The sequence below is a fragment of the Anomaloglossus baeobatrachus genome, unplaced genomic scaffold (genome assembly GCF_048569485.1).
Source record: "Anomaloglossus baeobatrachus isolate aAnoBae1 unplaced genomic scaffold, aAnoBae1.hap1 Scaffold_944, whole genome shotgun sequence".
Classification (NCBI taxonomy): domain Eukaryota; kingdom Metazoa; phylum Chordata; class Amphibia; order Anura; family Aromobatidae; genus Anomaloglossus; species Anomaloglossus baeobatrachus.
The window spans coordinates 12,063-37,421 of record NW_027445343.1 but is presented as its reverse complement, the minus strand read 5'-3'; the positions used below and the strand labels follow the sequence as shown (position 1 = coordinate 37,421).

The 25,359-nt window shown below is 46.2% G+C and overlaps 15 non-coding genes across 15 annotated transcripts; all 15 read left to right on the top strand.

Annotated features, from left to right (window-relative positions):
* Positions 1–1,199: 1,199 nt before the first annotated feature.
* Positions 1,200–1,390, top strand: LOC142289512 (U2 spliceosomal RNA). The gene has a single exon (XR_012749988.1). It is a non-coding gene; the product is annotated as a U2 spliceosomal RNA (small nuclear RNA).
* A 1,387-nt stretch (positions 1,391–2,777) lies between these two features.
* On the top strand, positions 2,778–2,968 carry LOC142289511 (U2 spliceosomal RNA). Its single transcript, XR_012749987.1, has one exon. It is a non-coding gene; the product is annotated as a U2 spliceosomal RNA (small nuclear RNA).
* Positions 2,969–4,355: 1,387 nt separating this feature from the next.
* Positions 4,356–4,546, top strand: LOC142289510 (U2 spliceosomal RNA). The gene has a single exon (XR_012749986.1). It is a non-coding gene; the product is annotated as a U2 spliceosomal RNA (small nuclear RNA).
* A 1,387-nt stretch (positions 4,547–5,933) lies between these two features.
* On the top strand, positions 5,934–6,124 carry LOC142289509 (U2 spliceosomal RNA). The gene has a single exon (XR_012749985.1). It is a non-coding gene; the product is annotated as a U2 spliceosomal RNA (small nuclear RNA).
* Positions 6,125–7,511: 1,387 nt separating this feature from the next.
* Positions 7,512–7,702, top strand: LOC142289508 (U2 spliceosomal RNA). Its single transcript, XR_012749984.1, has one exon. It is a non-coding gene; the product is annotated as a U2 spliceosomal RNA (small nuclear RNA).
* A 1,387-nt stretch (positions 7,703–9,089) lies between these two features.
* LOC142289506 (U2 spliceosomal RNA) lies at positions 9,090–9,280 on the top strand. Its single transcript, XR_012749982.1, has one exon. It is a non-coding gene; the product is annotated as a U2 spliceosomal RNA (small nuclear RNA).
* A 1,387-nt stretch (positions 9,281–10,667) lies between these two features.
* Positions 10,668–10,858, top strand: LOC142289505 (U2 spliceosomal RNA). The gene has a single exon (XR_012749981.1). It is a non-coding gene; the product is annotated as a U2 spliceosomal RNA (small nuclear RNA).
* Positions 10,859–12,245: 1,387 nt separating this feature from the next.
* Positions 12,246–12,436, top strand: LOC142289504 (U2 spliceosomal RNA). The gene has a single exon (XR_012749980.1). It is a non-coding gene; the product is annotated as a U2 spliceosomal RNA (small nuclear RNA).
* A 1,387-nt stretch (positions 12,437–13,823) lies between these two features.
* LOC142289503 (U2 spliceosomal RNA) lies at positions 13,824–14,014 on the top strand. Its single transcript, XR_012749979.1, has one exon. It is a non-coding gene; the product is annotated as a U2 spliceosomal RNA (small nuclear RNA).
* A 1,387-nt stretch (positions 14,015–15,401) lies between these two features.
* On the top strand, positions 15,402–15,592 carry LOC142289502 (U2 spliceosomal RNA). Its single transcript, XR_012749978.1, has one exon. It is a non-coding gene; the product is annotated as a U2 spliceosomal RNA (small nuclear RNA).
* Positions 15,593–16,979: 1,387 nt separating this feature from the next.
* Positions 16,980–17,170, top strand: LOC142289501 (U2 spliceosomal RNA). The gene has a single exon (XR_012749977.1). It is a non-coding gene; the product is annotated as a U2 spliceosomal RNA (small nuclear RNA).
* A 1,387-nt stretch (positions 17,171–18,557) lies between these two features.
* On the top strand, positions 18,558–18,748 carry LOC142289500 (U2 spliceosomal RNA). Its single transcript, XR_012749976.1, has one exon. It is a non-coding gene; the product is annotated as a U2 spliceosomal RNA (small nuclear RNA).
* A 1,387-nt stretch (positions 18,749–20,135) lies between these two features.
* On the top strand, positions 20,136–20,326 carry LOC142289499 (U2 spliceosomal RNA). The gene has a single exon (XR_012749975.1). It is a non-coding gene; the product is annotated as a U2 spliceosomal RNA (small nuclear RNA).
* Positions 20,327–21,713: 1,387 nt separating this feature from the next.
* On the top strand, positions 21,714–21,904 carry LOC142289498 (U2 spliceosomal RNA). Its single transcript, XR_012749974.1, has one exon. It is a non-coding gene; the product is annotated as a U2 spliceosomal RNA (small nuclear RNA).
* Positions 21,905–23,291: 1,387 nt separating this feature from the next.
* On the top strand, positions 23,292–23,483 carry LOC142289517 (U2 spliceosomal RNA). The gene has a single exon (XR_012749993.1). It is a non-coding gene; the product is annotated as a U2 spliceosomal RNA (small nuclear RNA).
* Positions 23,484–25,359: the final 1,876 nt, after the last annotated feature.

Genomic DNA, 25,359 nt, shown 5'->3' with positions numbered 1-25,359 from the left:
ACCACTCAACCTGACCAACTCGGCTATGTCCCCGTGCTGCAGTTCTCTGTCTTATCTAGATCATTTGCAATTGAATGGAATAGATCCCTTTTGGACAAAGTGGATTCACCTGCTGCTGCAGTGACCACAGGTGTGATAACATCTAGAATTGGCATCTGGTGCGATCTCTCCGCTTCCACTCCAAAGAAAGTTACCTGTTTATTCCTATCATGCATTGGTTTTTGGGGTTTTCTTTGAGTAATGATGATCTCTTTAGTAGTCTGTTGGCGCCCTCTCCTGGAGGAATAGTTTGCTTGCTCTTGGACATTCTAAAAGAGAGGTCATGATAGACATTGAGCTTCTGAGCTCAATTGGGGACAGTCATGGGTGATGAATGTTTGCAACCTACTGCGAAGCCTCATACCGCAATATAAGGAACGTCAAATACTAAGAAAGGGCGGCCTATGAAAGAATTACTACTTTCAATAAGTACACTTAAACGGCTAATTGGGAATAGAAAAACTGTAAAAAGCCCTCTGAGAAAGCCCCCCTCTAACCTTTGATAGTAAGCTTTTCTGTAGTCTGCCTGTTGATGTATTTTCCGTTTGAACTGTGCACAACATGAAGAGACGGAACACTGGCGGCTTGTCACAATGCCCCCCGATGACATCACAATAGCGCTGCTGCCTAGAAAACAAGCTGCGCAGAAGAAGTTGTTCTTTGGGTGGGAGGGTGGGCTAGTGGAAGGAGGGGGCAATCTCTTTTTTTCCCGGGTGGTAGGGGGATGACAGGAGAAGGGAAGCGGGTGGTGAGAAAGGTACAGAGGGCAGGGTTTGGGGGCTGGGAAGGAAAGGGAAAAGATTAGGGTTTGGGGATGATGAAAGGGCTTTCTACGGGTAAGGATGGCAAAGGGTGGCAGTGACGGAAAGTCAGGCAACCTGTCCTGTCCGTCTTTTTGTATCGTGAATTGGAAAGACTGCAAGGGGGAGGGGAGTTGCTTGCGCCCTAAAGGAGGAGTTATTCAGATTCATTGCAGTGGGCGGCGGCTGCAAAACGCACCATTCTTCTTGTTTTGGCTCTGCAAAGCAGCCTTTTCAAGGGTTGGCTTGGGTGACAAAATGTCTTGTGTAGGCGTGGGTTTGTCTCCCTCTCGCTCTCTCTCCCTAAGATGTGTCCGGCATAGGCCAGGGTGCCACTCGAGGCCCAAACCAATTCTGGTTATCGCTTCTCGGCCTTTTGGCTAAGATCAAGTGTAGTATCTGTTCTTATCAGTTTAATATCTGATACGTCCCCTATCTGGGGACCATATATTAAATGGATTTTTAGAACAGGGAGATGGAAAAAGAGCTTGCTCTGTCCACTCCACGCATTGACCTGGTATTGCAGTACCTCCAGGAACGGTGCACCCCTTCTTAACCCAGTTTCCAAAAGCAGAACTCAATTCACCTGATTCATATTAGCCCGATTTAATGAATTGGAAGAAAGCATACGTCTTCATATGCACCTCAATTTGGCCCATTCACTTTTCACACTTCCTCCTTTTGTTTTTTATCTTTCACACTTTTGACTTTCTTTATTCATCCAAATAGCAAACTCATCACCACTCAACCTGACCAACTCGGCTATGTCCCCGTGCTGCAGTTCTCTGTCTTATCTAGATCATTTGCAATTGAATGGAATAGATCCCTTTTGGACAAAGTGGATTCACCTGCTGCTGCAGTGACCACAGGTGTGATAACATCTAGAATTGGCATCTGGTGCGATCTCTCCGCTTCCACTCCAAAGAAAGTTACCTGTTTATTCCTATCATGCATTGGTTTTTGGGGTTTTCTTTGAGTAATGATGATCTCTTTAGTAGTCTGTTGGCGCCCTCTCCTGGAGGAATAGTTTGCTTGCTCTTGGACATTCTAAAAGAGAGGTCATGATAGACATTGAGCTTCTGAGCTCAATTGGGGACAGTCATGGGTGATGAATGTTTGCAACCTACTGCGAAGCCTCATACCGCAATATAAGGAACGTCAAATACTAAGAAAGGGCGGCCTATGAAAGAATTACTACTTTCAATAAGTACACTTAAACGGCTAATTGGGAATAGAAAAACTGTAAAAAGCCCTCTGAGAAAGCCCCCCTCTAACCTTTGATAGTAAGCTTTTCTGTAGTCTGCCTGTTGATGTATTTTCCGTTTGAACTGTGCACAACATGAAGAGACGGAACACTGGCGGCTTGTCACAATGCCCCCCGATGACATCACAATAGCGCTGCTGCCTAGAAAACAAGCTGCGCAGAAGAAGTTGTTCTTTGGGTGGGAGGGTGGGCTAGTGGAAGGAGGGGGCAATCTCTTTTTTTCCCGGGTGGTAGGGGGATGACAGGAGAAGGGAAGCGGGTGGTGAGAAAGGTACAGAGGGCAGGGTTTGGGGGCTGGGAAGGAAAGGGAAAAGATTAGGGTTTGGGGATGATGAAAGGGCTTTCTACGGGTAAGGATGGCAAAGGGTGGCAGTGACGGAAAGTCAGGCAACCTGTCCTGTCCGTCTTTTTGTATCGTGAATTGGAAAGACTGCAAGGGGGAGGGGAGTTGCTTGCGCCCTAAAGGAGGAGTTATTCAGATTCATTGCAGTGGGCGGCGGCTGCAAAACGCACCATTCTTCTTGTTTTGGCTCTGCAAAGCAGCCTTTTCAAGGGTTGGCTTGGGTGACAAAATGTCTTGTGTAGGCGTGGGTTTGTCTCCCTCTCGCTCTCTCTCCCTAAGATGTGTCCGGCATAGGCCAGGGTGCCACTCGAGGCCCAAACCAATTCTGGTTATCGCTTCTCGGCCTTTTGGCTAAGATCAAGTGTAGTATCTGTTCTTATCAGTTTAATATCTGATACGTCCCCTATCTGGGGACCATATATTAAATGGATTTTTAGAACAGGGAGATGGAAAAAGAGCTTGCTCTGTCCACTCCACGCATTGACCTGGTATTGCAGTACCTCCAGGAACGGTGCACCCCTTCTTAACCCAGTTTCCAAAAGCAGAACTCAATTCACCTGATTCATATTAGCCCGATTTAATGAATTGGAAGAAAGCATACGTCTTCATATGCACCTCAATTTGGCCCATTCACTTTTCACACTTCCTCCTTTTGTTTTTTATCTTTCACACTTTTGACTTTCTTTATTCATCCAAATAGCAAACTCATCACCACTCAACCTGACCAACTCGGCTATGTCCCCGTGCTGCAGTTCTCTGTCTTATCTAGATCATTTGCAATTGAATGGAATAGATCCCTTTTGGACAAAGTGGATTCACCTGCTGCTGCAGTGACCACAGGTGTGATAACATCTAGAATTGGCATCTGGTGCGATCTCTCCGCTTCCACTCCAAAGAAAGTTACCTGTTTATTCCTATCATGCATTGGTTTTTGGGGTTTTCTTTGAGTAATGATGATCTCTTTAGTAGTCTGTTGGCGCCCTCTCCTGGAGGAATAGTTTGCTTGCTCTTGGACATTCTAAAAGAGAGGTCATGATAGACATTGAGCTTCTGAGCTCAATTGGGGACAGTCATGGGTGATGAATGTTTGCAACCTACTGCGAAGCCTCATACCGCAATATAAGGAACGTCAAATACTAAGAAAGGGCGGCCTATGAAAGAATTACTACTTTCAATAAGTACACTTAAACGGCTAATTGGGAATAGAAAAACTGTAAAAAGCCCTCTGAGAAAGCCCCCCTCTAACCTTTGATAGTAAGCTTTTCTGTAGTCTGCCTGTTGATGTATTTTCCGTTTGAACTGTGCACAACATGAAGAGACGGAACACTGGCGGCTTGTCACAATGCCCCCCGATGACATCACAATAGCGCTGCTGCCTAGAAAACAAGCTGCGCAGAAGAAGTTGTTCTTTGGGTGGGAGGGTGGGCTAGTGGAAGGAGGGGGCAATCTCTTTTTTTCCCGGGTGGTAGGGGGATGACAGGAGAAGGGAAGCGGGTGGTGAGAAAGGTACAGAGGGCAGGGTTTGGGGGCTGGGAAGGAAAGGGAAAAGATTAGGGTTTGGGGATGATGAAAGGGCTTTCTACGGGTAAGGATGGCAAAGGGTGGCAGTGACGGAAAGTCAGGCAACCTGTCCTGTCCGTCTTTTTGTATCGTGAATTGGAAAGACTGCAAGGGGGAGGGGAGTTGCTTGCGCCCTAAAGGAGGAGTTATTCAGATTCATTGCAGTGGGCGGCGGCTGCAAAACGCACCATTCTTCTTGTTTTGGCTCTGCAAAGCAGCCTTTTCAAGGGTTGGCTTGGGTGACAAAATGTCTTGTGTAGGCGTGGGTTTGTCTCCCTCTCGCTCTCTCTCCCTAAGATGTGTCCGGCATAGGCCAGGGTGCCACTCGAGGCCCAAACCAATTCTGGTTATCGCTTCTCGGCCTTTTGGCTAAGATCAAGTGTAGTATCTGTTCTTATCAGTTTAATATCTGATACGTCCCCTATCTGGGGACCATATATTAAATGGATTTTTAGAACAGGGAGATGGAAAAAGAGCTTGCTCTGTCCACTCCACGCATTGACCTGGTATTGCAGTACCTCCAGGAACGGTGCACCCCTTCTTAACCCAGTTTCCAAAAGCAGAACTCAATTCACCTGATTCATATTAGCCCGATTTAATGAATTGGAAGAAAGCATACGTCTTCATATGCACCTCAATTTGGCCCATTCACTTTTCACACTTCCTCCTTTTGTTTTTTATCTTTCACACTTTTGACTTTCTTTATTCATCCAAATAGCAAACTCATCACCACTCAACCTGACCAACTCGGCTATGTCCCCGTGCTGCAGTTCTCTGTCTTATCTAGATCATTTGCAATTGAATGGAATAGATCCCTTTTGGACAAAGTGGATTCACCTGCTGCTGCAGTGACCACAGGTGTGATAACATCTAGAATTGGCATCTGGTGCGATCTCTCCGCTTCCACTCCAAAGAAAGTTACCTGTTTATTCCTATCATGCATTGGTTTTTGGGGTTTTCTTTGAGTAATGATGATCTCTTTAGTAGTCTGTTGGCGCCCTCTCCTGGAGGAATAGTTTGCTTGCTCTTGGACATTCTAAAAGAGAGGTCATGATAGACATTGAGCTTCTGAGCTCAATTGGGGACAGTCATGGGTGATGAATGTTTGCAACCTACTGCGAAGCCTCATACCGCAATATAAGGAACGTCAAATACTAAGAAAGGGCGGCCTATGAAAGAATTACTACTTTCAATAAGTACACTTAAACGGCTAATTGGGAATAGAAAAACTGTAAAAAGCCCTCTGAGAAAGCCCCCCTCTAACCTTTGATAGTAAGCTTTTCTGTAGTCTGCCTGTTGATGTATTTTCCGTTTGAACTGTGCACAACATGAAGAGACGGAACACTGGCGGCTTGTCACAATGCCCCCCGATGACATCACAATAGCGCTGCTGCCTAGAAAACAAGCTGCGCAGAAGAAGTTGTTCTTTGGGTGGGAGGGTGGGCTAGTGGAAGGAGGGGGCAATCTCTTTTTTTCCCGGGTGGTAGGGGGATGACAGGAGAAGGGAAGCGGGTGGTGAGAAAGGTACAGAGGGCAGGGTTTGGGGGCTGGGAAGGAAAGGGAAAAGATTAGGGTTTGGGGATGATGAAAGGGCTTTCTACGGGTAAGGATGGCAAAGGGTGGCAGTGACGGAAAGTCAGGCAACCTGTCCTGTCCGTCTTTTTGTATCGTGAATTGGAAAGACTGCAAGGGGGAGGGGAGTTGCTTGCGCCCTAAAGGAGGAGTTATTCAGATTCATTGCAGTGGGCGGCGGCTGCAAAACGCACCATTCTTCTTGTTTTGGCTCTGCAAAGCAGCCTTTTCAAGGGTTGGCTTGGGTGACAAAATGTCTTGTGTAGGCGTGGGTTTGTCTCCCTCTCGCTCTCTCTCCCTAAGATGTGTCCGGCATAGGCCAGGGTGCCACTCGAGGCCCAAACCAATTCTGGTTATCGCTTCTCGGCCTTTTGGCTAAGATCAAGTGTAGTATCTGTTCTTATCAGTTTAATATCTGATACGTCCCCTATCTGGGGACCATATATTAAATGGATTTTTAGAACAGGGAGATGGAAAAAGAGCTTGCTCTGTCCACTCCACGCATTGACCTGGTATTGCAGTACCTCCAGGAACGGTGCACCCCTTCTTAACGCAGTTTCCAAAAGCAGAACTCAATTCACCTGATTCATATTAGCCCGATTTAATGAATTGGAAGAAAGCATACGTCTTCATATGCACCTCAATTTGGCCCATTCACTTTTCACACTTCCTCCTTTTGTTTTTTATCTTTCACACTTTTGACTTTCTTTATTCATCCAAATAGCAAACTCATCACCACTCAACCTGACCAACTCGGCTATGTCCCCGTGCTGCAGTTCTCTGTCTTATCTAGATCATTTGCAATTGAATGGAATAGATCCCTTTTGGACAAAGTGGATTCACCTGCTGCTGCAGTGACCACAGGTGTGATAACATCTAGAATTGGCATCTGGTGCGATCTCTCCGCTTCCACTCCAAAGAAAGTTACCTGTTTATTCCTATCATGCATTGGTTTTTGGGGTTTTCTTTGAGTAATGATGATCTCTTTAGTAGTCTGTTGGCGCCCTCTCCTGGAGGAATAGTTTGCTTGCTCTTGGACATTCTAAAAGAGAGGTCATGATAGACATTGAGCTTCTGAGCTCAATTGGGGACAGTCATGGGTGATGAATGTTTGCAACCTACTGCGAAGCCTCATACCGCAATATAAGGAACGTCAAATACTAAGAAAGGGCGGCCTATGAAAGAATTACTACTTTCAATAAGTACACTTAAACGGCTAATTGGGAATAGAAAAACTGTAAAAAGCCCTCTGAGAAAGCCCCCCTCTAACCTTTGATAGTAAGCTTTTCTGTAGTCTGCCTGTTGATGTATTTTCCGTTTGAACTGTGCACAACATGAAGAGACGGAACACTGGCGGCTTGTCACAATGCCCCCCGATGACATCACAATAGCGCTGCTGCCTAGAAAACAAGCTGCGCAGAAGAAGTTGTTCTTTGGGTGGGAGGGTGGGCTAGTGGAAGGAGGGGGCAATCTCTTTTTTTCCCGGGTGGTAGGGGGATGACAGGAGAAGGGAAGCGGGTGGTGAGAAAGGTACAGAGGGCAGGGTTTGGGGGCTGGGAAGGAAAGGGAAAAGATTAGGGTTTGGGGATGATGAAAGGGCTTTCTACGGGTAAGGATGGCAAAGGGTGGCAGTGACGGAAAGTCAGGCAACCTGTCCTGTCCGTCTTTTTGTATCGTGAATTGGAAAGACTGCAAGGGGGAGGGGAGTTGCTTGCGCCCTAAAGGAGGAGTTATTCAGATTCATTGCAGTGGGCGGCGGCTGCAAAACGCACCATTCTTCTTGTTTTGGCTCTGCAAAGCAGCCTTTTCAAGGGTTGGCTTGGGTGACAAAATGTCTTGTGTAGGCGTGGGTTTGTCTCCCTCTCGCTCTCTCTCCCTAAGATGTGTCCGGCATAGGCCAGGGTGCCACTCGAGGCCCAAACCAATTCTGGTTATCGCTTCTCGGCCTTTTGGCTAAGATCAAGTGTAGTATCTGTTCTTATCAGTTTAATATCTGATACGTCCCCTATCTGGGGACCATATATTAAATGGATTTTTAGAACAGGGAGATGGAAAAAGAGCTTGCTCTGTCCACTCCACGCATTGACCTGGTATTGCAGTACCTCCAGGAACGGTGCACCCCTTCTTAACCCAGTTTCCAAAAGCAGAACTCAATTCACCTGATTCATATTAGCCCGATTTAATGAATTGGAAGAAAGCATACGTCTTCATATGCACCTCAATTTGGCCCATTCACTTTTCACACTTCCTCCTTTTGTTTTTTATCTTTCACACTTTTGACTTTCTTTATTCATCCAAATAGCAAACTCATCACCACTCAACCTGACCAACTCGGCTATGTCCCCGTGCTGCAGTTCTCTGTCTTATCTAGATCATTTGCAATTGAATGGAATAGATCCCTTTTGGACAAAGTGGATTCACCTGCTGCTGCAGTGACCACAGGTGTGATAACATCTAGAATTGGCATCTGGTGCGATCTCTCCGCTTCCACTCCAAAGAAAGTTACCTGTTTATTCCTATCATGCATTGGTTTTTGGGGTTTTCTTTGAGTAATGATGATCTCTTTAGTAGTCTGTTGGCGCCCTCTCCTGGAGGAATAGTTTGCTTGCTCTTGGACATTCTAAAAGAGAGGTCATGATAGACATTGAGCTTCTGAGCTCAATTGGGGACAGTCATGGGTGATGAATGTTTGCAACCTACTGCGAAGCCTCATACCGCAATATAAGGAACGTCAAATACTAAGAAAGGGCGGCCTATGAAAGAATTACTACTTTCAATAAGTACACTTAAACGGCTAATTGGGAATAGAAAAACTGTAAAAAGCCCTCTGAGAAAGCCCCCCTCTAACCTTTGATAGTAAGCTTTTCTGTAGTCTGCCTGTTGATGTATTTTCCGTTTGAACTGTGCACAACATGAAGAGACGGAACACTGGCGGCTTGTCACAATGCCCCCCGATGACATCACAATAGCGCTGCTGCCTAGAAAACAAGCTGCGCAGAAGAAGTTGTTCTTTGGGTGGGAGGGTGGGCTAGTGGAAGGAGGGGGCAATCTCTTTTTTTCCCGGGTGGTAGGGGGATGACAGGAGAAGGGAAGCGGGTGGTGAGAAAGGTACAGAGGGCAGGGTTTGGGGGCTGGGAAGGAAAGGGAAAAGATTAGGGTTTGGGGATGATGAAAGGGCTTTCTACGGGTAAGGATGGCAAAGGGTGGCAGTGACGGAAAGTCAGGCAACCTGTCCTGTCCGTCTTTTTGTATCGTGAATTGGAAAGACTGCAAGGGGGAGGGGAGTTGCTTGCGCCCTAAAGGAGGAGTTATTCAGATTCATTGCAGTGGGCGGCGGCTGCAAAACGCACCATTCTTCTTGTTTTGGCTCTGCAAAGCAGCCTTTTCAAGGGTTGGCTTGGGTGACAAAATGTCTTGTGTAGGCGTGGGTTTGTCTCCCTCTCGCTCTCTCTCCCTAAGATGTGTCCGGCATAGGCCAGGGTGCCACTCGAGGCCCAAACCAATTCTGGTTATCGCTTCTCGGCCTTTTGGCTAAGATCAAGTGTAGTATCTGTTCTTATCAGTTTAATATCTGATACGTCCCCTATCTGGGGACCATATATTAAATGGATTTTTAGAACAGGGAGATGGAAAAAGAGCTTGCTCTGTCCACTCCACGCATTGACCTGGTATTGCAGTACCTCCAGGAACGGTGCACCCCTTCTTAACCCAGTTTCCAAAAGCAGAACTCAATTCACCTGATTCATATTAGCCCGATTTAATGAATTGGAAGAAAGCATACGTCTTCATATGCACCTCAATTTGGCCCATTCACTTTTCACACTTCCTCCTTTTGTTTTTTATCTTTCACACTTTTGACTTTCTTTATTCATCCAAATAGCAAACTCATCACCACTCAACCTGACCAACTCGGCTATGTCCCCGTGCTGCAGTTCTCTGTCTTATCTAGATCATTTGCAATTGAATGGAATAGATCCCTTTTGGACAAAGTGGATTCACCTGCTGCTGCAGTGACCACAGGTGTGATAACATCTAGAATTGGCATCTGGTGCGATCTCTCCGCTTCCACTCCAAAGAAAGTTACCTGTTTATTCCTATCATGCATTGGTTTTTGGGGTTTTCTTTGAGTAATGATGATCTCTTTAGTAGTCTGTTGGCGCCCTCTCCTGGAGGAATAGTTTGCTTGCTCTTGGACATTCTAAAAGAGAGGTCATGATAGACATTGAGCTTCTGAGCTCAATTGGGGACAGTCATGGGTGATGAATGTTTGCAACCTACTGCGAAGCCTCATACCGCAATATAAGGAACGTCAAATACTAAGAAAGGGCGGCCTATGAAAGAATTACTACTTTCAATAAGTACACTTAAACGGCTAATTGGGAATAGAAAAACTGTAAAAAGCCCTCTGAGAAAGCCCCCCTCTAACCTTTGATAGTAAGCTTTTCTGTAGTCTGCCTGTTGATGTATTTTCCGTTTGAACTGTGCACAACATGAAGAGACGGAACACTGGCGGCTTGTCACAATGCCCCCCGATGACATCACAATAGCGCTGCTGCCTAGAAAACAAGCTGCGCAGAAGAAGTTGTTCTTTGGGTGGGAGGGTGGGCTAGTGGAAGGAGGGGGCAATCTCTTTTTTTCCCGGGTGGTAGGGGGATGACAGGAGAAGGGAAGCGGGTGGTGAGAAAGGTACAGAGGGCAGGGTTTGGGGGCTGGGAAGGAAAGGGAAAAGATTAGGGTTTGGGGATGATGAAAGGGCTTTCTACGGGTAAGGATGGCAAAGGGTGGCAGTGACGGAAAGTCAGGCAACCTGTCCTGTCCGTCTTTTTGTATCGTGAATTGGAAAGACTGCAAGGGGGAGGGGAGTTGCTTGCGCCCTAAAGGAGGAGTTATTCAGATTCATTGCAGTGGGCGGCGGCTGCAAAACGCACCATTCTTCTTGTTTTGGCTCTGCAAAGCAGCCTTTTCAAGGGTTGGCTTGGGTGACAAAATGTCTTGTGTAGGCGTGGGTTTGTCTCCCTCTCGCTCTCTCTCCCTAAGATGTGTCCGGCATAGGCCAGGGTGCCACTCGAGGCCCAAACCAATTCTGGTTATCGCTTCTCGGCCTTTTGGCTAAGATCAAGTGTAGTATCTGTTCTTATCAGTTTAATATCTGATACGTCCCCTATCTGGGGACCATATATTAAATGGATTTTTAGAACAGGGAGATGGAAAAAGAGCTTGCTCTGTCCACTCCACGCATTGACCTGGTATTGCAGTACCTCCAGGAACGGTGCACCCCTTCTTAACCCAGTTTCCAAAAGCAGAACTCAATTCACCTGATTCATATTAGCCCGATTTAATGAATTGGAAGAAAGCATACGTCTTCATATGCACCTCAATTTGGCCCATTCACTTTTCACACTTCCTCCTTTTGTTTTTTATCTTTCACACTTTTGACTTTCTTTATTCATCCAAATAGCAAACTCATCACCACTCAACCTGACCAACTCGGCTATGTCCCCGTGCTGCAGTTCTCTGTCTTATCTAGATCATTTGCAATTGAATGGAATAGATCCCTTTTGGACAAAGTGGATTCACCTGCTGCTGCAGTGACCACAGGTGTGATAACATCTAGAATTGGCATCTGGTGCGATCTCTCCGCTTCCACTCCAAAGAAAGTTACCTGTTTATTCCTATCATGCATTGGTTTTTGGGGTTTTCTTTGAGTAATGATGATCTCTTTAGTAGTCTGTTGGCGCCCTCTCCTGGAGGAATAGTTTGCTTGCTCTTGGACATTCTAAAAGAGAGGTCATGATAGACATTGAGCTTCTGAGCTCAATTGGGGACAGTCATGGGTGATGAATGTTTGCAACCTACTGCGAAGCCTCATACCGCAATATAAGGAACGTCAAATACTAAGAAAGGGCGGCCTATGAAAGAATTACTACTTTCAATAAGTACACTTAAACGGCTAATTGGGAATAGAAAAACTGTAAAAAGCCCTCTGAGAAAGCCCCCCTCTAACCTTTGATAGTAAGCTTTTCTGTAGTCTGCCTGTTGATGTATTTTCCGTTTGAACTGTGCACAACATGAAGAGACGGAACACTGGCGGCTTGTCACAATGCCCCCCGATGACATCACAATAGCGCTGCTGCCTAGAAAACAAGCTGCGCAGAAGAAGTTGTTCTTTGGGTGGGAGGGTGGGCTAGTGGAAGGAGGGGGCAATCTCTTTTTTTCCCGGGTGGTAGGGGGATGACAGGAGAAGGGAAGCGGGTGGTGAGAAAGGTACAGAGGGCAGGGTTTGGGGGCTGGGAAGGAAAGGGAAAAGATTAGGGTTTGGGGATGATGAAAGGGCTTTCTACGGGTAAGGATGGCAAAGGGTGGCAGTGACGGAAAGTCAGGCAACCTGTCCTGTCCGTCTTTTTGTATCGTGAATTGGAAAGACTGCAAGGGGGAGGGGAGTTGCTTGCGCCCTAAAGGAGGAGTTATTCAGATTCATTGCAGTGGGCGGCGGCTGCAAAACGCACCATTCTTCTTGTTTTGGCTCTGCAAAGCAGCCTTTTCAAGGGTTGGCTTGGGTGACAAAATGTCTTGTGTAGGCGTGGGTTTGTCTCCCTCTCGCTCTCTCTCCCTAAGATGTGTCCGGCATAGGCCAGGGTGCCACTCGAGGCCCAAACCAATTCTGGTTATCGCTTCTCGGCCTTTTGGCTAAGATCAAGTGTAGTATCTGTTCTTATCAGTTTAATATCTGATACGTCCCCTATCTGGGGACCATATATTAAATGGATTTTTAGAACAGGGAGATGGAAAAAGAGCTTGCTCTGTCCACTCCACGCATTGACCTGGTATTGCAGTACCTCCAGGAACGGTGCACCCCTTCTTAACCCAGTTTCCAAAAGCAGAACTCAATTCACCTGATTCATATTAGCCCGATTTAATGAATTGGAAGAAAGCATACGTCTTCATATGCACCTCAATTTGGCCCATTCACTTTTCACACTTCCTCCTTTTGTTTTTTATCTTTCACACTTTTGACTTTCTTTATTCATCCAAATAGCAAACTCATCACCACTCAACCTGACCAACTCGGCTATGTCCCCGTGCTGCAGTTCTCTGTCTTATCTAGATCATTTGCAATTGAATGGAATAGATCCCTTTTGGACAAAGTGGATTCACCTGCTGCTGCAGTGACCACAGGTGTGATAACATCTAGAATTGGCATCTGGTGCGATCTCTCCGCTTCCACTCCAAAGAAAGTTACCTGTTTATTCCTATCATGCATTGGTTTTTGGGGTTTTCTTTGAGTAATGATGATCTCTTTAGTAGTCTGTTGGCGCCCTCTCCTGGAGGAATAGTTTGCTTGCTCTTGGACATTCTAAAAGAGAGGTCATGATAGACATTGAGCTTCTGAGCTCAATTGGGGACAGTCATGGGTGATGAATGTTTGCAACCTACTGCGAAGCCTCATACCGCAATATAAGGAACGTCAAATACTAAGAAAGGGCGGCCTATGAAAGAATTACTACTTTCAATAAGTACACTTAAACGGCTAATTGGGAATAGAAAAACTGTAAAAAGCCCTCTGAGAAAGCCCCCCTCTAACCTTTGATAGTAAGCTTTTCTGTAGTCTGCCTGTTGATGTATTTTCCGTTTGAACTGTGCACAACATGAAGAGACGGAACACTGGCGGCTTGTCACAATGCCCCCCGATGACATCACAATAGCGCTGCTGCCTAGAAAACAAGCTGCGCAGAAGAAGTTGTTCTTTGGGTGGGAGGGTGGGCTAGTGGAAGGAGGGGGCAATCTCTTTTTTTCCCGGGTGGTAGGGGGATGACAGGAGAAGGGAAGCGGGTGGTGAGAAAGGTACAGAGGGCAGGGTTTGGGGGCTGGGAAGGAAAGGGAAAAGATTAGGGTTTGGGGATGATGAAAGGGCTTTCTACGGGTAAGGATGGCAAAGGGTGGCAGTGACGGAAAGTCAGGCAACCTGTCCTGTCCGTCTTTTTGTATCGTGAATTGGAAAGACTGCAAGGGGGAGGGGAGTTGCTTGCGCCCTAAAGGAGGAGTTATTCAGATTCATTGCAGTGGGCGGCGGCTGCAAAACGCACCATTCTTCTTGTTTTGGCTCTGCAAAGCAGCCTTTTCAAGGGTTGGCTTGGGTGACAAAATGTCTTGTGTAGGCGTGGGTTTGTCTCCCTCTCGCTCTCTCTCCCTAAGATGTGTCCGGCATAGGCCAGGGTGCCACTCGAGGCCCAAACCAATTCTGGTTATCGCTTCTCGGCCTTTTGGCTAAGATCAAGTGTAGTATCTGTTCTTATCAGTTTAATATCTGATACGTCCCCTATCTGGGGACCATATATTAAATGGATTTTTAGAACAGGGAGATGGAAAAAGAGCTTGCTCTGTCCACTCCACGCATTGACCTGGTATTGCAGTACCTCCAGGAACGGTGCACCCCTTCTTAACCCAGTTTCCAAAAGCAGAACTCAATTCACCTGATTCATATTAGCCCGATTTAATGAATTGGAAGAAAGCATACGTCTTCATATGCACCTCAATTTGGCCCATTCACTTTTCACACTTCCTCCTTTTGTTTTTTATCTTTCACACTTTTGACTTTCTTTATTCATCCAAATAGCAAACTCATCACCACTCAACCTGACCAACTCGGCTATGTCCCCGTGCTGCAGTTCTCTGTCTTATCTAGATCATTTGCAATTGAATGGAATAGATCCCTTTTGGACAAAGTGGATTCACCTGCTGCTGCAGTGACCACAGGTGTGATAACATCTAGAATTGGCATCTGGTGCGATCTCTCCGCTTCCACTCCAAAGAAAGTTACCTGTTTATTCCTATCATGCATTGGTTTTTGGGGTTTTCTTTGAGTAATGATGATCTCTTTAGTAGTCTGTTGGCGCCCTCTCCTGGAGGAATAGTTTGCTTGCTCTTGGACATTCTAAAAGAGAGGTCATGATAGACATTGAGCTTCTGAGCTCAATTGGGGACAGTCATGGGTGATGAATGTTTGCAACCTACTGCGAAGCCTCATACCGCAATATAAGGAACGTCAAATACTAAGAAAGGGCGGCCTATGAAAGAATTACTACTTTCAATAAGTACACTTAAACGGCTAATTGGGAATAGAAAAACTGTAAAAAGCCCTCTGAGAAAGCCCCCCTCTAACCTTTGATAGTAAGCTTTTCTGTAGTCTGCCTGTTGATGTATTTTCCGTTTGAACTGTGCACAACATGAAGAGACGGAACACTGGCGGCTTGTCACAATGCCCCCCGATGACATCACAATAGCGCTGCTGCCTAGAAAACAAGCTGCGCAGAAGAAGTTGTTCTTTGGGTGGGAGGGTGGGCTAGTGGAAGGAGGGGGCAATCTCTTTTTTTCCCGGGTGGTAGGGGGATGACAGGAGAAGGGAAGCGGGTGGTGAGAAAGGTACAGAGGGCAGGGTTTGGGGGCTGGGAAGGAAAGGGAAAAGATTAGGGTTTGGGGATGATGAAAGGGCTTTCTACGGGTAAGGATGGCAAAGGGTGGCAGTGACGGAAAGTCAGGCAACCTGTCCTGTCCGTCTTTTTGTATCGTGAATTGGAAAGACTGCAAGGGGGAGGGGAGTTGCTTGCGCCCTAAAGGAGGAGTTATTCAGATTCATTGCAGTGGGCGGCGGCTGCAAAACGCACCATTCTTCTTGTTTTGGCTCTGCAAAGCAGCCTTTTCAAGGGTTGGCTTGGGTGACAAAATGTCTTGTGTAGGCGTGGGTTTGTCTCCCTCTCGCTCTCTCTCCCTAAGATGTGTCCGGCATAGGCCAGGGTGCCACTCGAGGCCCAAACCAATTCTGGTTATCGCTTCTCGGCCTTTTGGCTAAGATCAAGTGTAGTATCTGTTCTTATCAGTTTAATATCTGATACGTCCCCTATCTGGGGACCATATATTAAATGGATTTTTAGAACAGGGAGATGGAAAAAGAGCTTGCTCTGTCCACTCCACGCATTGACCTGGTATTGCAGTACCTCCAGGAACGGTGCACCCCTTCTTAACCCAGTTTCCAAAAGCAGAACTCAATTCACCTGATTCATATTAGCCCGATTTAATGAATTGGAAGAAAGCATACGTCTTCATATGCACCTCAATTTGGCCCATTCACTTTTCACACTTCCTCCTTTTGTTTTTTATCTTTCACACTTTTGACTTTCTTTATTCATCCAAATAGCAAACTCATCACCACTCAACCTGACCAACTCGGCTATGTCCCCGTGCTGCAGTTCTCTGTCTTATCTAGATCATTTGCAATTGAATGGAATAGATCCCTTTTGGACAAAGTGGATTCACCTGCTGCTGCAGTGACCACAGGTGTGATAACATCTAGAATTGGCATCTGGTGCGATCTCTCCGCTTCCACTCCAAAGAAAGTTACCTGTTTATTCCTATCATGCATTGGTTTTTGGGGTTTTCTTTGAGTAATGATGATCTCTTTAGTAGTCTGTTGGCGCCCTCTCCTGGAGGAATAGTTTGCTTGCTCTTGGACATTCTAAAAGAGAGGTCATGATAGACATTGAGCTTCTGAGCTCAATTGGGGACAGTCATGGGTGATGAATGTTTGCAACCTACTGCGAAGCCTCATACCGCAATATAAGGAACGTCAAATACTAAGAAAGGGCGGCCTATGAAAGAATTACTACTTTCAATAAGTACACTTAAACGGCTAATTGGGAATAGAAAAACTGTAAAAAGCCCTCTGAGAAAGCCCCCCTCTAACCTTTGATAGTAAGCTTTTCTGTAGTCTGCCTGTTGATGTATTTTCCGTTTGAACTGTGCACAACATGAAGAGACGGAACACTGGCGGCTTGTCACAATGCCCCCCGATGACATCACAATAGCGCTGCTGCCTAGAAAACAAGCTGCGCAGAAGAAGTTGTTCTTTGGGTGGGAGGGTGGGCTAGTGGAAGGAGGGGGCAATCTCTTTTTTTCCCGGGTGGTAGGGGGATGACAGGAGAAGGGAAGCGGGTGGTGAGAAAGGTACAGAGGGCAGGGTTTGGGGGCTGGGAAGGAAAGGGAAAAGATTAGGGTTTGGGGATGATGAAAGGGCTTTCTACGGGTAAGGATGGCAAAGGGTGGCAGTGACGGAAAGTCAGGCAACCTGTCCTGTCCGTCTTTTTGTATCGTGAATTGGAAAGACTGCAAGGGGGAGGGGAGTTGCTTGCGCCCTAAAGGAGGAGTTATTCAGATTCATTGCAGTGGGCGGCGGCTGCAAAACGCACCATTCTTCTTGTTTTGGCTCTGCAAAGCAGCCTTTTCAAGGGTTGGCTTGGGTGACAAAATGTCTTGTGTAGGCGTGGGTTTGTCTCCCTCTCGCTCTCTCTCCCTAAGATGTGTCCGGCATAGGCCAGGGTGCCACTCGAGGCCCAAACCAATTCTGGTTATCGCTTCTCGGCCTTTTGGCTAAGATCAAGTGTAGTATCTGTTCTTATCAGTTTAATATCTGATACGTCCCCTATCTGGGGACCATATATTAAATGGATTTTTAGAACAGGGAGATGGAAAAAGAGCTTGCTCTGTCCACTCCACGCATTGACCTGGTATTGCAGTACCTCCAGGAACGGTGCACCCCTTCTTAACCCAGTTTCCAAAAGCAGAACTCAATTCACCTGATTCATATTAGCCCGATTTAATGAATTGGAAGAAAGCATACGTCTTCATATGCACCTCAATTTGGCCCATTCACTTTTCACACTTCCTCCTTTTGTTTTTTATCTTTCACACTTTTGACTTTCTTTATTCATCCAAATAGCAAACTCATCACCACTCAACCTGACCAACTCGGCTATGTCCCCGTGCTGCAGTTCTCTGTCTTATCTAGATCATTTGCAATTGAATGGAATAGATCCCTTTTGGACAAAGTGGATTCACCTGCTGCTGCAGTGACCACAGGTGTGATAACATCTAGAATTGGCATCTGGTGCGATCTCTCCGCTTCCACTCCAAAGAAAGTTACCTGTTTATTCCTATCATGCATTGGTTTTTGGGGTTTTCTTTGAGTAATGATGATCTCTTTAGTAGTCTGTTGGCGCCCTCTCCTGGAGGAATAGTTTGCTTGCTCTTGGACATTCTAAAAGAGAGGTCATGATAGACATTGAGCTTCTGAGCTCAATTGGGGACAGTCATGGGTGATGAATGTTTGCAACCTACTGCGAAGCCTCATACCGCAATATAAGGAACGTCAAATACTAAGAAAGGGCGGCCTATGAAAGAATTACTACTTTCAATAAGTACACTTAAACGGCTAATTGGGAATAGAAAAACTGTAAAAAGCCCTCTGAGAAAGCCCCCCTCTAACCTTTGATAGTAAGCTTTTCTGTAGTCTGCCTGTTGATGTATTTTCCGTTTGAACTGTGCACAACATGAAGAGACGGAACACTGGCGGCTTGTCACAATGCCCCCCGATGACATCACAATAGCGCTGCTGCCTAGAAAACAAGCTGCGCAGAAGAAGTTGTTCTTTGGGTGGGAGGGTGGGCTAGTGGAAGGAGGGGGCAATCTCTTTTTTTCCCGGGTGGTAGGGGGATGACAGGAGAAGGGAAGCGGGTGGTGAGAAAGGTACAGAGGGCAGGGTTTGGGGGCTGGGAAGGAAAGGGAAAAGATTAGGGTTTGGGGATGATGAAAGGGCTTTCTACGGGTAAGGATGGCAAAGGGTGGCAGTGACGGAAAGTCAGGCAACCTGTCCTGTCCGTCTTTTTGTATCGTGAATTGGAAAGACTGCAAGGGGGAGGGGAGTTGCTTGCGCCCTAAAGGAGGAGTTATTCAGATTCATTGCAGTGGGCGGCGGCTGCAAAACGCACCATTCTTCTTGTTTTGGCTCTGCAAAGCAGCCTTTTCAAGGGTTGGCTTGGGTGACAAAATGTCTTGTGTAGGCGTGGGTTTGTCTCCCTCTCGCTCTCTCTCCCTAAGATGTGTCCGGCATAGGCCAGGGTGCCACTCGAGGCCCAAACCAATTCTGGTTATCGCTTCTCGGCCTTTTGGCTAAGATCAAGTGTAGTATCTGTTCTTATCAGTTTAATATCTGATACGTCCCCTATCTGGGGACCATATATTAAATGGATTTTTAGAACAGGGAGATGGAAAAAGAGCTTGCTCTGTCCACTCCACGCATTGACCTGGTATTGCAGTACCTCCAGGAACGGTGCACCCCTTCTTAACCCAGTTTCCAAAAGCAGAACTCAATTCACCTGATTCATATTAGCCCGATTTAATGAATTGGAAGAAAGCATACGTCTTCATATGCACCTCAATTTGGCCCATTCACTTTTCACACTTCCTCCTTTTGTTTTTTATCTTTCACACTTTTGACTTTCTTTATTCATCCAAATAGCAAACTCATCACCACTCAACCTGACCAACTCGGCTATGTCCCCGTGCTGCAGTTCTCTGTCTTATCTAGATCATTTGCAATTGAATGGAATAGATCCCTTTTGGACAAAGTGGATTCACCTGCTGCTGCAGTGACCACAGGTGTGATAACATCTAGAATTGGCATCTGGTGCGATCTCTCCGCTTCCACTCCAAAGAAAGTTACCTGTTTATTCCTATCATGCATTGGTTTTTGGGGTTTTCTTTGAGTAATGATGATCTCTTTAGTAGTCTGTTGGCGCCCTCTCCTGGAGGAATAGTTTGCTTGCTCTTGGACATTCTAAAAGAGAGGTCATGATAGACATTGAGCTTCTGAGCTCAATTGGGGACAGTCATGGGTGATGAATGTTTGCAACCTACTGCGAAGCCTCATACCGCAATATAAGGAACGTCAAATACTAAGAAAGGGCGGCCTATGAAAGAATTACTACTTTCAATAAGTACACTTAAACGGCTAATTGGGAATAGAAAAACTGTAAAAAGCCCTCTGAGAAAGCCCCCCTCTAACCTTTGATAGTAAGCTTTTCTGTAGTCTGCCTGTTGATGTATTTTCCGTTTGAACTGTGCACAACATGAAGAGACGGAACACTGGCGGCTTGTCACAATGCCCCCCGATGACATCACAATAGCGCTGCTGCCTAGAAAACAAGCTGCGCAGAAGAAGTTGTTCTTTGGGTGGGAGGGTGGGCTAGTGGAAGGAGGGGGCAATCTCTTTTTTTCCCGGGTGGTAGGGGGATGACAGGAGAAGGGAAGCGGGTGGTGAGAAAGGTACAGAGGGCAGGGTTTGGGGGCTGGGAAGGAAAGGGAAAAGATTAGGGTTTGGGGATGATGAAAGGGCTTTCTACGGGTAAGGATGGCAAAGGGTGGCAGTGACGGAAAGTCAGGCAACCTGTCCTGTCCGTCTTTTTGTATCGTGAATTGGAAAGACTGCAAGGGGGAGGGGAGTTGCTTGCGCCCTAAAGGAGGAGTTATTCAGATTCATTGCAGTGGGCGGCGGCTGCAAAACGCACCATTCTTCTTGTTTTGGCTCTGCAAAGCAGCCTTTTCAAGGGTTGGCTTGGGTGACAAAATGTCTTGTGTAGGCGTGGGTTTGTCTCCCTCTCGCTCTCTCTCCCTAAGATGTGTCCGGCATAGGCCAGGGTGCCACTCGAGGCCCAAACCAATTCTGGTTATCGCTTCTCGGCCTTTTGGCTAAGATCAAGTGTAGTATCTGTTCTTATCAGTTTAATATCTGATACGTCCCCTATCTGGGGACCATATATTAAATGGATTTTTAGAACAGGGAGATGGAAAAAGAGCTTGCTCTGTCCACTCCACGCATTGACCTGGTATTGCAGTACCTCCAGGAACGGTGCACCCCTTCTTAACCCAGTTTCCAAAAGCAGAACTCAATTCACCTGATTCATATTAGCCCGATTTAATGAATTGGAAGAAAGCATACGTCTTCATATGCACCTCAATTTGGCCCATTCACTTTTCACACTTCCTCCTTTTGTTTTTTATCTTTCACACTTTTGACTTTCTTTATTCATCCAAATAGCAAACTCATCACCACTCAACCTGACCAACTCGGCTATGTCCCCGTGCTGCAGTTCTCTGTCTTATCTAGATCATTTGCAATTGAATGGAATAGATCCCTTTTGGACAAAGTGGATTCACCTGCTGCTGCAGTGACCACAGGTGTGATAACATCTAGAATTGGCATCTGGTGCGATCTCTCCGCTTCCACTCCAAAGAAAGTTACCTGTTTATTCCTATCATGCATTGGTTTTTGGGGTTTTCTTTGAGTAATGATGATCTCTTTAGTAGTCTGTTGGCGCCCTCTCCTGGAGGAATAGTTTGCTTGCTCTTGGACATTCTAAAAGAGAGGTCATGATAGACATTGAGCTTCTGAGCTCAATTGGGGACAGTCATGGGTGATGAATGTTTGCAACCTACTGCGAAGCCTCATACCGCAATATAAGGAACGTCAAATACTAAGAAAGGGCGGCCTATGAAAGAATTACTACTTTCAATAAGTACACTTAAACGGCTAATTGGGAATAGAAAAACTGTAAAAAGCCCTCTGAGAAAGCCCCCCTCTAACCTTTGATAGTAAGCTTTTCTGTAGTCTGCCTGTTGATGTATTTTCCGTTTGAACTGTGCACAACATGAAGAGACGGAACACTGGCGGCTTGTCACAATGCCCCCCGATGACATCACAATAGCGCTGCTGCCTAGAAAACAAGCTGCGCAGAAGAAGTTGTTCTTTGGGTGGGAGGGTGGGCTAGTGGAAGGAGGGGGCAATCTCTTTTTTTCCCGGGTGGTAGGGGGATGACAGGAGAAGGGAAGCGGGTGGTGAGAAAGGTACAGAGGGCAGGGTTTGGGGGCTGGGAAGGAAAGGGAAAAGATTAGGGTTTGGGGATGATGAAAGGGCTTTCTACGGGTAAGGATGGCAAAGGGTGGCAGTGACGGAAAGTCAGGCAACCTGTCCTGTCCGTCTTTTTGTATCGTGAATTGGAAAGACTGCAAGGGGGAGGGGAGTTGCTTGCGCCCTAAAGGAGGAGTTATTCAGATTCATTGCAGTGGGCGGCGGCTGCAAAACGCACCATTCTTCTTGTTTTGGCTCTGCAAAGCAGCCTTTTCAAGGGTTGGCTTGGGTGACAAAATGTCTTGTGTAGGCGTGGGTTTGTCTCCCTCTCGCTCTCTCTCCCTAAGATGTGTCCGGCATAGGCCAGGGTGCCACTCGAGGCCCAAACCAATTCTGGTTATCGCTTCTCGGCCTTTTGGCTAAGATCAAGTGTAGTATCTGTTCTTATCAGTTTAATATCTGATACGTCCCCTATCTGGGGACCATATATTAAATGGATTTTTAGAACAGGGAGATGGAAAAAGAGCTTGCTCTGTCCACTCCACGCATTGACCTGGTATTGCAGTACCTCCAGGAACGGTGCACCCCTTCTTAACCCAGTTTCCAAAAGCAGAACTCAATTCACCTGATTCATATTAGCCCGATTTAATGAATTGGAAGAAAGCATACGTCTTCATATGCACCTCAATTTGGCCCATTCACTTTTCACACTTCCTCCTTTTGTTTTTTATCTTTCACACTTTTGACTTTCTTTATTCATCCAAATAGCAAACTCATCACCACTCAACCTGACCAACTCGGCTATGTCCCCGTGCTGCAGTTCTCTGTCTTATCTAGATCATTTGCAATTGAATGGAATAGATCCCTTTTGGACAAAGTGGATTCACCTGCTGCTGCAGTGACCACAGGTGTGATAACATCTAGAATTGGCATCTGGTGCGATCTCTCCGCTTCCACTCCAAAGAAAGTTACCTGTTTATTCCTATCATGCATTGGTTTTTGGGGTTTTCTTTGAGTAATGATGATCTCTTTAGTAGTCTGTTGGCGCCCTCTCCTGGAGGAATAGTTTGCTTGCTCTTGGACATTCTAAAAGAGAGGTCATGATAGACATTGAGCTTCTGAGCTCAATTGGGGACAGTCATGGGTGATGAATGTTTGCAACCTACTGCGAAGCCTCATACCGCAATATAAGGAACGTCAAATACTAAGAAAGGGCGGCCTATGAAAGAATTACTACTTTCAATAAGTACACTTAAACGGCTAATTGGGAATAGAAAAACTGTAAAAAGCCCTCTGAGAAAGCCCCCCTCTAACCTTTGATAGTAAGCTTTTCTGTAGTCTGCCTGTTGATGTATTTTCCGTTTGAACTGTGCACAACATGAAGAGACGGAACACTGGCGGCTTGTCACAATGCCCCCCGATGACATCACAATAGCGCTGCTGCCTAGAAAACAAGCTGCGCAGAAGAAGTTGTTCTTTGGGTGGGAGGGTGGGCTAGTGGAAGGAGGGGGCAATCTCTTTTTTTCCCGGGTGGTAGGGGGATGACAGGAGAAGGGAAGCGGGTGGTGAGAAAGGTACAGAGGGCAGGGTTTGGGGGCTGGGAAGGAAAGGGAAAAGATTAGGGTTTGGGGATGATGAAAGGGCTTTCTACGGGTAAGGATGGCAAAGGGTGGCAGTGACGGAAAGTCAGGCAACCTGTCCTGTCCGTCTTTTTGTATCGTGAATTGGAAAGACTGCAAGGGGGAGGGGAGTTGCTTGCGCCCTAAAGGAGGAGTTATTCAGATTCATTGCAGTGGGCGGCGGCTGCAAAACGCACCATTCTTCTTGTTTTGGCTCTGCAAAGCAGCCTTTTCAAGGGTTGGCTTGGGTGACAAAATGTCTTGTGTAGGCGTGGGTTTGTCTCCCTCTCGCTCTCTCTCCCTAAGATGTGTCCGGCATAGGCCAGGGTGCCACTCGAGGCCCAAACCAATTCTGGTTATCGCTTCTCGGCCTTTTGGCTAAGATCAAGTGTAGTATCTGTTCTTATCAGTTTAATATCTGATACGTCCCCTATCTGGGGACCATATATTAAATGGATTTTTAGAACAGGGAGATGGAAAAAGAGCTTGCTCTGTCCACTCCACGCATTGACCTGGTATTGCAGTAGTGATGGGAAATCTAGTTCATTTTGGTGATTAGTTCACCATGAACTAGTTCACTGAAAAGATTAGTTCAAAAGATTAGCTCATTTAGTTCATCTAGTTCAGTATTTCTCTCCACCCTGTCCTATGAGCTGACAGGAAATGCATCATGTGACCTGTGAACTAAATGAACTATATGAGCTGCTGAACTGAATGTTCTACTGAGAATGAATCAGGACAGTCTAGTTCAGTCTGATGCATCTCACTCAGCCCAGCAGCGCCCCCTGTGTAGAGTGTAGAGTACTGACCCATAATGAATGTGTATGAGGGAGCTGAGAAGCAGTTCAGCAGCCACCATTTTGAGAACAACAGGAGCCAGTGGTAAAGATTTTAGCAAGACTGATCTAGGCTACAGGAGGGTGATCCTCTACAGGAGGGTGATCTTATCACACAGACGGGTGAGGGGCATGAACCACACACACAAACTTTCTCTCTCATACACACATATGAGCTGTGTCTGTCTACTGTGCAATTTCAGTTTTTATTAATATTATTATTACTATTATATTTGTATTTGATGTGTGCTAGTGTTTTACTACCTTCAAGTGTGAGAGCAGGATCTCCTGGAGCTGTAGAGGGATCACTCTGTCTCCTCCCACTCTAGTTCATAATGAACTAATCTCTGTCAGGATGGTGAACTAGATGAACTAGTTCACTCTGAAGATTAGTTCATTTTGAACTACTCACTCACGAACTACCCATCACTATATTGCAGTACCTCCAGGAACGGTGCACCCCTTCTTAACCCAGTTTCCAAAAGCAGAACTCAATTCACCTGATTCATATTAGCCCGATTTAATGAATTGGAAGAAAGCATACGTCTTCATATGCACCTCAATTTGGCCCATTCACTTTTCACACTTCCTCCTTTTGTTTTTTATCTTTCACACTTTTGACTTTCTTTATTCATCCAAATAGCAAACTCATCACCACTCAACCTGACCAACTCGGCTATGTCCCCGTGCTGCAGTTCTCTGTCTTATCTAGATCATTTGCAATTGAATGGAATAGATCCCTTTTGGACAAAGTGGATTCACCTGCTGCTGCAGTGACCACAGGTGTGATAACATCTAGAATTGGCATCTGGTGCGATCTCTCCGCTTCCACTCCAAAGAAAGTTACCTGTTTATTCCTATCATGCATTGGTTTTTGGGGTTTTCTTTGAGTAATGATGATCTCTTTAGTAGTCTGTTGGCGCCCTCTCCTGGAGGAATAGTTTGCTTGCTCTTGGACATTCTAAAAGAGAGGTCATGATAGACATTGAGCTTCTGAGCTCAATTGGGGACAGTCATGGGTGATGAATGTTTGCAACCTACTGCGAAGCCTCATACCGCAATATAAGGAACGTCAAATACTAAGAAAGGGCGGCCTATGAAAGAATTACTACTTTCAATAAGTACACTTAAACGGCTAATTGGGAATAGAAAAACTGTAAAAAGCCCTCTGAGAAAGCCCCCCTCTAACCTTTGATAGTAAGCTTTTCTGTAGTCTGCCTGTTGATGTATTTTCCGTTTGAACTGTGCACAACATGAAGAGACGGAACACTGGCGGCTTGTCACAATGCCCCCCGATGACATCACAATAGCGCTGCTGCCTAGAAAACAAGCTGCGCAGAAGAAGTTGTTCTTTGGGTGGGAGGGTGGGCTAGTGGAAGGAGGGGGCAATCTCTTTTTTTCCCGGGTGGTAGGGGGATGACAGGAGAAGGGAAGCGGGTGGTGAGAAAGGTACAGAGGGCAGGGTTTGGGGGCTGGGAAGGAAAGGGAAAAGATTAGGGTTTGGGGATGATGAAAGGGCTTTCTACGGGTAAGGATGGCAAAGGGTGGCAGTGACGGAAAGTCAGGCAACCTGTCCTGTCCGTCTTTTTG